Here is a 14,901-nt window from a genome sequence, read left to right as displayed (position 1 = left end):
GTGGTGGGCTAGAGTGGTATCTTCTGCCTCCCTCATCCTTCAATAATACTTTACTAAGGCACTTTGTCTGGCCATGATCTGATTTTTAGTCCGAATTTTAAAAGAATTTGTTCCTGTGAAGTGTGTAACGGTATTAAAAACAGTCTTTTGAAAAATGTAGATTGTGTTGTATTTAATATTATGGTACAAAAGGAGGTGGTGATGGACGGAGCATCTGAACCAATCAAACACTCACACCCAGTCAACAGATCTGGGTTTAATCCATCACCGTCTTCAGCCCACTCTGCCACCCCAGTTCAGACATGGCCATATGCAAATCAGTCTGACCCTGTGCCTCATGGGAACAGTCCAGCCCGAACTGCCAAGCCATGTCTTCCCTGGACCGGAAACAAGCTTCCGAGGAGCGGTTTCTGGCATTTCAGCCGTCTTTAGCCCGGCTTGCTTGAATCCAGTGGCAAAGTGAGCAAGGGACTCACGTCTGAGCATACCCTGCCAACTTATGGCGAACAAAGTGGTACAAAATGGGGTGATGATGGACGGAGCATCTGAACCAATCAAACACTCACACCCAGTCAACAGATCTGGGTTTAATCCATCACCATTCTTTAGCCAACTCTGCCAACCCAGTTCAGACATGGCCATATGCAAATCAGTCTGACCCTGTGCCTCATGGGAACAGTCCAGCCCGAACTGCCAAGCCATGCCTTCCCTTGACCGGAATCAAGCTTCCGAGGAGCGGTTTCTGGCATTTCAGACGTCTTCAGCCCAGCTTGCTTGAATCCAGTGGCAAAGTGAGCAAGGGAGTCACGTCTGAGCATACCCTGCCAACTTATGGCGAACAAAGTGGTACAAAAGGGGGTGGTGATGGACAGAGCATCTGAACCAATCAAACACTCACACCCAGTCAACAGATCTGGGTTTAATCCATCACCGTTCTTTAGCCCACTCTGCCATCCCAGTTCAGATATGGCCATATGCAAATCAGTCTGACCCTGTGCCTCATGGGAACAGTCCAGCCCCAACTGCCAAGCCATGCCTTCCCTGGACCAGAAACAAGCTTCCGAGGACCAGTTTCTGGCATTTTAGCCATCTTCAGCCCAGCTTGGAGTCAAGCTATCCTGGCTGAAGATGGCTGATAGCCAGAAACCGGTCCTAGGATGCTTGATTCCGGTCCAAGGAAGACATGGCTTGGCAGTTCGGGCTGGACTGTTCCCATGAGGCACAGGGTCAAGGCTGATTTGCCTATGGCCATGTCTGAATTGGGGTGGTGTGGTGAGCAAAAAAAACGATGGGTTTAGGCCCAGATCTCTTTACTGGGGTGAATGTATGACATTGTTCCTGCATTCTGTCCATCAACTGTTGGTTTTACATTTGTCACCCCGAGTGGGACGGGTATGCTGAGACGTGAGTCCCGTGCTCTCCACACCACTGGAGTCAAGCTATCCTGACTGAAGACGGGTGATAGCCAGAAACCCGTCCTAGGATGCTTGATTCCGGTCTAAGGAAGACATGGCTTGGCAGTTCGGGCTGGACTGTTCCTATGAGGAACAGGGTCAAGGCTGATTTTCATATGGCCATGTCTGAATTGGGGTGGTGTGGTGAGCAAAAAAACGATGGATTAAGGCCCAGATCTCTGTACTGGGGTAAATGTATGACATTGTTCTGCATTCTGTCCATCAACTGTTGGTTTTGTATTTAATATTGTAGCATCTTTAGTATTCAGGATTTCTGAGCCATACGAGATGGAAGGTAGAAATGTTGGGGCAATTACTTTTAGCTGGTGACCGGCAGAGCAACCTGTGAGCTTTTTTCTCAGGATTTTGATGGCAAATAACAGTTGTTTAGCGTTCGTGCATCCTTGTTCCACATGTTGCCTAAAGTTAAGCTTGCAATCTAGCAGGAAGCCTAGATATTTATAGGAAGCAACCCCGGCCAACGATAGGTCACCCAGTTTCCAGGAATGGGTGTGCCTATTCAATATTTTATTATGTTTCAAAAAGCACATAATTTTTGTCTTTTGATGACTAATCCTGAGTTGGTTCAAGGTGGTATAGGCTCCTAGTCCTGTGATCAATTTCTGCAGGCCAACAGGAGTTTGTGCTAGCAACACAATGTCATCTGCATATTGGAGGCACTGTGTCGGTATTTTGCCCAATATTGGGGGGGTCGGCTGGGTTTGACTGGAGGCACTTATCGAGATCGGAGGTGTAAATGTTAAACAGACAAGGCGCTAAAATGCAACCTTGTTTTAGCCCGTTTAATGTTGGAATTTTACCGGTTTCTCTGGACCCGTCTCCTTTTTTGATTTGGACCCATAAATGAGAGTACAGATTGATAATGGCCTCCAGAAGTCTGGACGGGACACCCAGGCTTGCATTTTTGCCCATAGAGTAGCTCTTGGAACATTATCGAAAGCCGCTTTGAGGTCTACAAAGCAGGAGTACAGAGGCCTTGAGTTTGCAAAGGCCAGGTTGGCTAGATGGGTGACCGCAGAGAAATTCGTAAGGGTACCCATCCCAGCCTGGAATCCAGTTTGCATATGTGTTATTAGGTTTGTTCGACTGACCCAAGCCTCTAACTCTACCAGGAGATTAGATGTGTAAATTTTCGCCTCCAAATCTATCAGCGCAGTCAACCTGTAGTTAGAGGGATCCGAACGGGAACCCGACTTGTAGATTGGATTAAGGATGCTTCCTCTCCAGGACTCAGGGATCAGACTGTCGGCTACAGGTTTGGAAAAAAGAGGAGTCAGGACTTTAGACCAGAATGGGGGTTATGCCGAAACAGGGCATTTGGTAGTATTGAATTTCTGAAAACAACACAAAATCCTGAGGGGAATCATGGTTCGTAATGTCGTTGGCTTCACCTTGACCTCCAGCCTCCTTCCCTGTTAATGGAGCCAATAGGGGTGGAGTTTCATTATATAAGAGTTCGATATGGGCTCTCCATGTGGCCTCCAATATATCTGAATTATGATGTTGATTCCGGCCATTGGTTAGTTGATTGATTTGTTCCCAAAAGAGCCTGGAGTCCCCTAATTTACAAGCATAAAGAAGTTTTGCCCAAATGTGTTCTTGGTACTCTTTTTTGGTACATTTTATGTCCTTTTCTAACTTTTTTATTTCTTCTGAAATTAAGAGCAGGAGTTCCTGGTGGCAATCTGGTCCCCGAGATCTTAGTTGTCTGAGGTACTTATTTAGTTGTTGTTTTTGATTCCTCGGGTTATTGGTGAACCAGGCTGCCCTTTTTAGGCTTCCTGCTTTGTGGGCATGCTTAGAGAATTTCTTGTTAATTTCATAAGTAAAAGACTCCCAAGCTTTTATGGTCAGTGTTTCAGAGTTGGATCTTTCCAAAAGACTGGTGTAGGTATTTGTGATGTCCTTGTTGTTATCCTTATTCCAGCAGAGGCATTTTAAGTTATAACATTGTGTTATAGATGATAGCGCCTTTGCTTTGTCTGAGATTGCGAGGAGTAAAGGATCGCGGTTGATGGTCACTTTTCCGCCCTGTCTTTTATTTGGAAGTTCGCCATGTACGGGAGAAGATCGTAATCCGTAAAAGTGTAATCAATGGTAGAGCGTGTTTTTTGAGTAACAAGCGGGCTGCACATTTCTTATCAAATGTGTACTGTCGATTAAGGGCTGGTGTAGCCTCTGTTTTACCCTTACTCCTGGCATATTGTAGATTCATGTTTGAGTCGCCCACCAGGATGGTGTTAGCATCTGGATAGGCGAGTTTTAATGTTGTTAATGAAGTGATTAATTGTCCAGTTCTTAACCTCTTTTGTTTGGATGCGGGGTGAATATAGATGTTAAGTATGAGCAGCGTATGGGACACCAATATGTTTATTTTGATGCACAACATCCAAGAACAATCTAAATCTGTGATAGAAGCGTGCCATGAGATTTCTGTTGAAATAAAGGTAGAGAGACCCCCTTTTGCTCTTCGGTATTTTGGGGCTCTCTTAGCTGGGTTCAAGAATTCTTTGAAACCAGTTATTGGGGAGGGAGTTATCTGCCAGGATTCTTGAAAAAGGAGAATGTTGTATTGTGTGATAAAGTCCATGAAATCGGGGTCTTCTAATTTTGAGTGAAGGCCGTGCACGTTCCAGGAACACATGTTACAACCTTGATATGCGTGTGGAACTATTGGTGAGGTTGTTCATGCCATTCCCAAGGGTGTGCCTTCTGTGTTCGAGTCCCGAGGACTCGAAAACTTACTGGCTTCAGGATGATCAAAGGTGATGGTAATTTTCCTGGCCAGGTATTCTTTATCCCATATTTGGCTATGATGATCAGGGCCTTTTGCCCCTTTTAAAAGACTCGCAATATAAGGAGGTGGTTGTAATGAACTAGGGTAACTCGATTCCCCACTTGGCAAACAAGTCCTTCTGCTGCCAAATCTGTTCGATGAGCATATTGTTGATAAATGTGGCTGTTGTAAATTCTTGACTGATGAAACTCGGGTTTTGATTAAACTCGATACTTTCAATGTCATTGGTATTTATGTGGCTTAGAGGTGGAAGAGCTTTAAATAATTTAAGCAAAACACTTCGGTTAAGAACGTCATGCGTTCCCCTTGAAATATATTGTGGATTGAAGACCAATTTGTTGTTAACTTGGGGAACGTGCTGCAATTCTATGTCTGAGGTCCTTTACGTTTCTTTTTTCACCGCCATGGACTCTTGGAAGATCTGGGGTAAATCTCGAAGTTCCAGAGTGTTTTTTTGTTGGTGGATTTTGCCTCTCCTGTTTATTTCGGGAACTCGGCTTACATCCGTGCCAATTTCCTCAACCAAGTTAGGCACCCCCTGGTTTGTTTTCCTTATTGCCAACTTGGAGCTCCTTGCTGATAATTGTGTAGCCTGAGTATTTGAAGTATGTTTTTCCTTCCCAGCTACAGGTTTGAATAAACTGTATATTTTTTCTAGCGGGGGTGGCTCCCTTGTATTGTGGTTTGAAGTATTGGGCATGACAGGCAGATTAGGGAATAGGTCGGTCGCTCCTTAAGTATTACTGCTTCCATGCTATTTTGGGTTACGTTGTCTTCAAAATGGATTCCGTTTTGAACTGATGTTGCAAGGGATGAGTCTTGTACCTGGCTTGTTTGTTTGCGCTTTCTGAACTTTCTCAATCGTTTTCGCTCCCGCTTTGATAAAAGCTTAGATACTTTTAGGTGTCTTTCAGAAGACTGGTTGCATCGATCTTGGGGTGAAAGATCCAGGGCGCCTAAGTTATCGAGAACACTTGATGGGTTGAGTGTAGATGTTATTGACTTAGTAAGTTTAATTGAAGCAGAGGTTGACTCAGTTTCGCTACTTTTTTGTCCCACTGAGGGATTAGGACATTCCAAATCAATATCCTTGGAGGCTGCATTTTCTTTCTCTATTGTTGTTGCTTTTTCTTTCTCTATTGCTGTTGCAGGCTTGGTCAAAACTTCCCTTTTTGTACCCAATAGTTCAGTAAGTATGGTTGGAACAGAGGCTATTTTTTCGATTATTCGGGTGCAGTGACAGTGGCACATTTGAAAAGCTGTTTCCCGATCTTGCTGCACCTTCAGGATCATCTCATTAAAGCTATGGAGCTTTTGTTCGACCCCTGAACATGAGTTGCAAGAATATTTAAGAGGTCTACTTGAGTGTCCAGTTTGTCTGCATGGAGGATCATTGCTTTGCCGATTTTGTCTATTGTGCTTAGCAGGTGGGGCCAGACTGGAGACGTTGATGAAAATAAGCTGGCTCGGTGGTCCCGGTGGGGCTATTGCCCTGGGCATGGCTCGCTCACACAACCTGAGAACATGTTGAGTGATGCCTTGTTTTGAATAGGTGGTGTCTGGGAGACTGATTCTGAATGATTTAGTTGGCATGTTGGCACATCATTTGTTTTATCCTGACAAAAGTGCTCTGCTATTTCAGGCATGTAGAAGGGTGAATCAGGGTGGTCGAAGTTTGAATTGGCTATCCCCTGACTGGTGGGGGAGTGGGCCCCCTGAGATGGGTCTAGCATGCCCAAGGGACTCGAAGTAGTTGTATTGTACTGATGTACTGGGTTACTTTTAATGTGATAATCTTGAACACTGTAGCCATTATGACCGCTGTGTCCAGGTGGAGATTGTTGTTGTTGGGACTGGTAAGGCAAATCCGGGTAAGACGAATGGTGATGGATTAATACCTCAGTTACCTGGGAATGTATCCTTTGATGGATCTTCAGAGGGCAGAATGTTTTAGGAGTTAGTAGTTAGGGGCTTTGAATTTCTTGGTTTTTATCGCCCGTGATACCCAATCCCGTGTACCAGAGGTCTTTCTTTTCTTTCCATACAACCTCACTATTAGTTGTACTTCTGTCCCCTGGTGAGGACATATTGGCATCATTTTTTTTTGGAAGGTTTTATCATTGTTGGTTTAATTAATAGGGTTTGTAGCTTTTGTTACATGACGACTCTGGTTTTCATCCGTTGTTTTAATAGCAACCTTTAAGAAGTCCGTTATCAGTGCCCGCTTGCTGCTATTCGGGCAGGAATTGTGCCTATTGAGGGCCGTACAGATTGACGTTTTACTACCGACACACTTGGCTTGTGAGGCGGCCTCGGTGGAGGTTTTTTCTGTAGTTTCCAAGATGTTTGCCATGGTAGATGATACATCTGTTATTGGTTCGTGCTCGTACCGTACTTCTGTTGCTTCTATTGCTTCTATACCCTCTATGTTTCGCGTGCCAGGATTTACTGAGGGCATACCAGAAGGGTTATGCGTTTGGGCTATGATATCGAACAAGGCTCCTTCCTTGTCCTCATCTTTTCCGTTTTTGGCTGGGGCTTGCAAGTTTTTGTCTTCTTTGTCACCTCCTCTTATTTCCCCTGACCGCATTTCTGGATTTTACCAAGTTTATTGGGGCCCACACTCTTTCTGGACTGTAGCGTTTACCAGCCACTGTATTATTCAAACAGGTCACTAAGTCTGAGCCAGGACACTGAGCACTAAACGTTTGTGTATCTGGCGTCAGGCGGAGTTTGTTGAAGATGAATGTACAAATTGGGTCTTCAAGTGGTTATTTTTGCTAGAATGAAGCCTTCAGGGAAAGGCACGGTTGTATAATCTCTCCCAGAGGCGTGGAGTTCGTTTTTTTTTCTCTTCTCTTTCCAGCAGCGTAGCTAAGGAGCAGCTGATGGGCAAGTTTGGGGGGGCAGGCAGGGAAACCGGGAGGCACGCCGGGCACCGGCCGCACCTGGTCTTAATCAGGTCTGTCACACTCACTGCGGCTTCCTACTTACCGCTTGCACTTGATTGCTGCCACGATGGTGCCTGTCTGTTGGGTGGACTTACTCCTGGCGGTGGTCTCACGGACGGCCCTGGAGCGATTTCTAAGCCCGCTGAAGCTGAGGCTGCTGCTGTTGTTTGAATGCGTCACGGCGTCCTCCGTGGGACGAAGCAGATTCTATGCACTGTGTAGGACCTCCGTGCAGGGGGATGACGCTTGTCCTCAGCCATGCCATGCCTTGCCTGCTTTCTGCCTGCTTTCCTTGAATCAAAAGGTCGATAGGTCGAAACCACTCCTGCTGTGCCCCCGCTGTGTTTGAAATATGGGGCGCAAGCCGGGAGCAGAGAGCAGGGGGCTGAAGTCTGGAATCGCCAGGAGCAGCCGGCATCCTCCCAGTGTCTCCTCGCGTCTCCCCTGCGCGCCTACTCGATCAGTGTGAAAAATCCTGAGACCAATAGGCAGAGCGAAATATGTTGACCACTAAACATGTCTATTAGGGGCATGCTACATTTCTCTAGCTACTGAGGGCCATTACCTCCCTCTAAGCAGCTCAACCTTCTATTTTATTCTGATCGTAGAGGGACATTTGTTTCAATAAATTGTTCAGCGACCCCACCAGTCACCTTTTAGACTTCACATTAGGACTTCACTGCCACTCACCCCCACACACCCGTATGGCTTTATCCTCAAAAGATCTCCGACAAAGTGACCCTTCGGGGGACCCGTAGGGCATTGCAGCACTGGCCCGACGAGGAGCACTGCCCAATGATGAAGCATGACATCCTTCGGGTGTGTGAGGGCACGAAGATCAGGACACACTGTCCCAAACAACCACAGTATTAGAACAACCATAGTCTGCTCTCTAATCCCTTCTTTCTTAGGAACAGTGACTCCTGTGGGATTTAGTCATTATATTCATGAGCACGAGTCACCGGACCTTTATTTAGCTCCTTGTCCCCCCACCCCCATTATTTAATGATGTTAGAACGGCAGCTTAGGCGAAGGACATATCTATCGCTACACCTTTACACTCCTTTCTCTCTGTCTACCATGGGCGAACAACTGGTCTAAGAACACATAGTCTTTTAGGGGCAGAAGGCACAGCATCTACAAACACACCCCAAGGCCATTGGAACTAGATAACTTCTCTCAAGAAACAGCAGGTAAAAAAGCCATGCATGGGGCTATAATGACAGAGAAGTCTGCTCGTGACTGTAGCCCCTCGCATCTTTTTAGAGGGTCTGATATTCCGAAAGGAATGGAGCCAAGTAGCTTGGAAGTGCTCACTGAACTGGCTCATCCTTATTATCAAAATGGCTAAACGCCTATAGGAAGCACTCATTATCAAAATAAACATAGGTGAGAATGCCCTGAAGGCCACCATTAGCATTACAGCTTGAAAATCATGACTCCTTGAAATAAACACCAAAATAAATGAGCACAAAGACTACTTACTACAGAAAAAGATTAACAAACTCCAGAAGGACATTAGAAACTTCGAGAAAGAAAAAGTATATCCATACACAAGAGAGGACTTCAGCAACTGCAACACAGAGACCTCATCTGATGATGACTCAACTACCTCGACGAGATCAAAGAGACCAAATAGCACTTCAAGCAACGGAAGTTGGAAGAGTAACCAAGGAGGACCAGGACTCCTCCCCACACCACCTCTACATGACTACCAACCACCCGGATACCCATCTGCACCACCACCCAGGTATCCCGGCAACCATGGCCCGCCGCCCCCTTTCACCTTATACCAATACCAACAACCCCCTTCTTTTTGTAATAGAGGCAGGGGCAGAGGAAGAGGAAGGAGAAGAGGCAAACAGAAACAGGTCCATTGGTCGGACAGCAGGAACCAATGCCAAACCAGGAGTCAGACAAAGAAAAGCTAGTGGTTAACAGATCACGGAGGCAACTCACAGACATTGAGGAAACAGGCCTGCAGAGAGGACTGGGATTCATCCCGACACCAAGAGAAGACCCCTTCAAACTCATAGGTGAACTACACTGTTTCTTCAGAAAACTGAGACAGCTCTCATTCTTTTATGATTCTAATACCGACCAGGACAGCACCGCCACTCCAGACTCCGGACTTAAGAATCCCTCTAAGTTCCCACCCGGATGTTTGACGTTACAACGCATACTTTTACAACGCCTACCTTTACATCGCAAGTTTTACAACGCATACCATTACAACACATAATGCTTTTGGGCACTGGATAGTGAATAGTTTAATTTACTATTCCAACTCCAGTCCCCGTGGACACTAGGGAAGGTTATTGGTTAGTAAATTAACCTATTCCCTATCCTAGAGCGCCCCCAAGCGCTATGCGTTGTAATAGTTTGCGTTGTAAAAGTTGCGTCATAATGGTAGTGCGTTGTAAAAGTTTTGTTGTAAAGGATGTTTCCCTTCCCACCCACTACAGCTTGACACCAAGCGAAATTCTGGCTTTTGAGAAGGCCGTTCTGTGAGACATTGATAATGTCCAACCCAAGACCACCTTTGCTAATCTACCAGCTAGAGAAAGGAGGGCCATAAAAGACCTCAATGATGACCCAGACTTCATCATAAATTCTTCATACAAGGGTGGCGACATTGTCAACCTCAACACGGACGAATACAACAATGAATGTCAAAAACAACTTGCCAACACCAATACTACAGAAAACTGGATGTAGACCCAACAGAGTTATTGACTACATGCATGGGTATCATGGTCAATGAGACACGAACCAATGGATTGATCTTGTGCAACAAGGCAGACTTTCTGGTTAAAACTGCACCAACCATCCCATATTTCTATATCTTATCAAAGATACACAAAAGAATCACACCACCACCTGGAAGACCCATTGTGTCCGGTATCAACTCCATTCTGGGACCCCTCAGCCAGTACTGCGAACACTTCTTGCAACCCTTGGTCCAGAAAACTCCTTCCTTCCTAAAAGAGACAAAAGCAACTGTCAGCCTCATCGAGAATCTCCCGGAGCAACATGAGATCACCTTACTCATCACCCTGGATGTGGAGGCACTATACACGAACATCCTGCAGGAGGCCACCATCAGGGTGATTGAAGAGACTTTGAGAACAACTGCTGCAATGTTCCCAGTGGGATTTTTCCTGGAATGCACGGAACTGGCTTTAAAGAATAATTTCTGCAAATTTCAGAACCAAAGATACCACCAAGTCCACGGAACTGGTATGAGCAGGACTATCAGGCCGAGCCTGGCGTGCCTTTATATGGCACATTTTGAGGAACCACATATACAAACAGAGAACAGCCGCTTCCTCAAGGAAATCAAGCAATGGAAACAAAATATTAATGATATATTAGTGTTCTGGACTGGATCTAAAGAACTATGCACTGAGTTTCACAACTGGATCAAACATCGGGACCCATATCTGAATTTGATCTTGTCCACCTCACAAAAGGAAATTCTATTCCTGGATTTAATAATCATACTGGACAATAGCAACCTCACCACTAAGATGTACAGGAAGCCCACCGACCGCAACAGCCTCTTACCATACAACAGCCATCACCGGAAGGCCCTCAGGGAAAATCTTCCATATGGACAATTTCTCAGGTTGAGAAGAAAATGTACCACAGTTCAGGACTTCGAACTCCAAGCTGACCAATTGAGCAACAATCTGGGAAAGAGGAACTACTCCAGACAGGCCATAAAATCTGCTAGGAACAGAGCACGCAACAACCATCGAAACCAACACAAAACCACAGGAGGACGTTGTTACATGTGTGACACCTATGTCCAACAAAGTGAAGAACACAGTGCTTAAACACTGGCATATCATCAACACAGGGGACCTCAAATGAGAAAAACCCAGATTCGCGTTTAAACAAACACAGAATTTGAAAGACATGTTGGTGCATATGAGACCACAGGCAAAGCATTCTACTGACCAAAGCACTCTATGGGGGCTCCCAGCAGTGAAAGGACATTGCCAACGTTGGCATTGTTATGTGTGCAGTCTAACCACTCACACAAAGGAACTCCAGCTGGGTGATATAAAATGGACTCAACGCAAGCATACAACTTGCAATACTAGCGAATGCGTGTACCTCATCAAATGCCCCTGCGACCTCCTTTACGTGGGTATGACCACACAACACGTCAGGATTAGAATCAATAAGCACAAAAGTAACATACCATGTGGCCGCAGTACTACTAAGATAAGTACACACTTCATTGATAAACAATGCACAACAGAACAGCGCCAATGGACTGTTCTAGAAACCAACCCCATTTGGAATACCACAACACTGTGCCGAAAAGAACAGAGGTGGGTCAACAAGCTACGAACCAATGCACAGGGTCTAAATGATTAAATCCCCTGGATTGAACTCCAAAGAGACAATTCAGCTAAATATACTACACTTTAGGCCCCACTGTAGCTTGGTGTAGGGTCTATTCACCAGATGGTGATGCTGGTTATGCAACAATATGACCATCTCTGGCTGACATAACCACTACAGGCCATCTGTCATCTCGATGGAGTTTATATGATTACCACTCTGGATATGAACCCTTACAACACTGCAACACATATAGTTACAACTGGTAGTATCCATACTCTCTTCCTGTACAATCACAATCACCATCGCCTTAAGCGTGGCTTACTCGCATTATTGCAACACCTATGCAAAGACTTGTAGAGTAGTTCCTATATTCCCAATAGGCTCTGCACATTGGAATAACATAAACAATAGTTTAGACGTAGGACTGAGGTCGACTAGGTCTCTACTGAATATGTTAGACTTAATTATGAATGCCAGCTAGCTCAGAGGTCACTAGAAACTTTCTCGAGTGAACAGGAAGGAGTTAACTTTCCTGAATAGACAAGAAGGGATTCGTTTCTGACAACCGCATAAACATGACAACTTTGCTGCCTCCAGAATAAGGAGTATATCTCCAGAGTCAAGGAAACAATAGATAACTATTTCACTCAGTCAATCGTGCATACTTAGTTTCACCAGTAGCGCAGAGAAATATAGAGACGGGCGTTTTCAATAAAAGTGGTTTTTTATTGAACAGTCTTCTTTCTCATGCAAGAGAAATGAGTTGCCACAATTGCAATACTTGTTATAAAGTAAAGTGCGTACAGTAAAAGGAGTATTATGAAATAATACTGTAAAAGCACGGTACAGTTTCTAAGCCATACCGTGTTTAAAATAGATAAAATATATACATATATAAAACCATGACTAAACGTACTCAACTGGTGCTTCTAAGATAAGCCTACCCCGGTCTACCTAACCTAAGTTAAGATAGTTTTGCCAAGAATCTGAATCAAGAATTCTCTAAGGATCTAATCAGCTCCATACCTTGGTTAGAGAATGAAGGAGGTCTTGTATCTCGTTCTCAGGACAAGATCTCCCAGTAACCCGCAAGGGTGACTGGAAACACTGGAGCTGGATTTCTCGGCAGGAGAAAAGACAGCGTCTCTCTCAGTGCGTCAATGGGAGGGTCGGCTTCCTTCGGCACTTCCTACAGCAGGGCGTCGGGCAAGTAGATAGCTGATCTGCTCCAAAACCACTGTGTGTTTGCTAGGGCAGCTATTGGTATATTTATACCTCGAAGGTGCCGAGTTTGACGTAAGGTTGGACATAAGATGTCACTAAGAACTTACAGTTCTTTCAGGACTCCAGGAGTTCTTGGACAAATCAAAACAAAAGCAGGGGGGATTTCCCGGGCTGCTGGAGGCTTGGTTTGTTTAAAGAATGCGTTGTACTTTCTAGGAGTCTATGGGAGTAGCCTTGCTGTATTTGGACTGCATTGGCTATGACTAAATATGGATATGATTCTTATGCCTTTATAAGGATATGATATAATATAACCACATAAGGGCATACATCGGGAATATCTAAATAGGGTCCTAGATACGTTCACAACACCCACTCCACGTATAATGTCCATCATTACTAAATATTAAGCAATATTAAACATATAACTATGCATGTGTTTTCCAGCCCACCCCAAAATACATCAAATGCATTTGAAATGGTATGTACACGAAAAATGAGTAGTATGCTGTACGCTTTTCAAGCAATGATATCATTCACATTATGCAAATATAGTACGTTCAAATATTGGCTGAATGAATCACGAAAGTTACATTCATGAAATGGCTCTTAAATACAGAAGAGAAGGTCGAGACCATTTCATCACATATTTATACAAGATTGTACATGTGCTAGAGGCTGAATCAAAATATTGTGTCTAGAGTTTCAAAATAGAAATCTTGTTCTCTAAGAATAGTTCTACTTTAAGCAGAGTATTGTGTGCCAAAAAATATGTAAATATTTTGGGAACGGGGAAAAATAGTTTTTTAAAAGCTCTGTTTTTAAAATTGAAGGTCGAATTCAGTGTTCAGGGAACGCTGTGTGCTCAAAGTTATTCTCGTTGTTAAGAGAGAACATTAACTCAGATAGGGCTGCAAAGAATTCGTCTACAACAGAAGGGGAAAGTTCCACCAAGTTCGAAAAAGCAGAAATAGTGCAGACATGAGAAGCATTGCTGTCGTCGCTGTTTAGATCAGCAATGGTCAAAGAAGGTGGTACCTGTGTGCCGCTTTCATCTCGTACCTCACCGTCACCTAATCGTAATGGTGAAGTCTCAACGAATGCCGTCATCAGAATAGGTAGCCGCTGGGGACAACACGTTGCATGAGCCGTTACCGAACCAAGCAAAGTATCGATATCCAAAGGTACTGCTGATGGTAGTGTGAGACAGACGTCCAACACGCATTCTTCTCCGCATAGCAGGCATCGTAGAACAGGTAAGATGCAATCTTGCCAGATTGGTTTGAATGAAAGAAACCACGTGGTATTCAGATCTCTTAGTTGAGCTAAACCGAGTACTTTAGTTATTCTTTCTCGGCATCTCATCACAAGGATCGTTTCTTCCATGGTAGCCTGAGTTTTGTCTGTGGCTGGATTTGCCATATCGCAGCAGAAGGAACAAAAATAAAATTCCTGCTACGAGTCCCAAGAGAAGAGGCAAGCCACCGAACACAGAGTGCACGAAATTCGGGAAGATGTTCAGGACTGCTTCAAAGGGTGCTAATAGTCCCGGAAAAATTGTCTTAAATACATGTGCGATGCCACTGGTATCAGACATGTTTAAAATTTAACCTAAAATTTCTGCGAAATGCCCCGGGCTATTGGTTGATAATAATGTATGTATCTCTGCCGCTGTCCTTGCAACATGCAGATCATACGTCTCTTTGGACGAGGTTAAAGGCACAGTTGTTTGTAAAAGAATGGATTTCATTCTGCTTAAAGTATCAATTCAAAAAGAAGAGATATTCAGGGAAGGCCATATTGCTGCCTCTTGTCTGGTTTGCTGTTTGGATACAATACTTGCATACAGCAAATGACCCTGGAAGTAACGCTCACAAGATAGGCTAATCTAGGCACCATGCCACAACAGCTGCGGTCACTTATTATAACGTAGCTGCCGTTGGAAAGCTGTCTGAAAAAAGGCTCTATCTGTGTTGCAGGGGTGCCGTGCAGGTGACATGAAAGGTTGTTTGATGAACCTTCGCAGGCTCCATGCGAGTTAATAACTTGACACAGAAGTGTACCGCTTAGTGATTTTTTACAGTTATTACCTCTA

This window comes from Lissotriton helveticus, chromosome 2_1, assembly GCF_964261635.1.
Source record: "Lissotriton helveticus chromosome 2_1, aLisHel1.1, whole genome shotgun sequence".
NCBI lineage: Eukaryota > Metazoa > Chordata > Amphibia > Caudata > Salamandridae > Lissotriton > Lissotriton helveticus.
Note: the sequence above shows the minus strand (reverse complement) of the source record.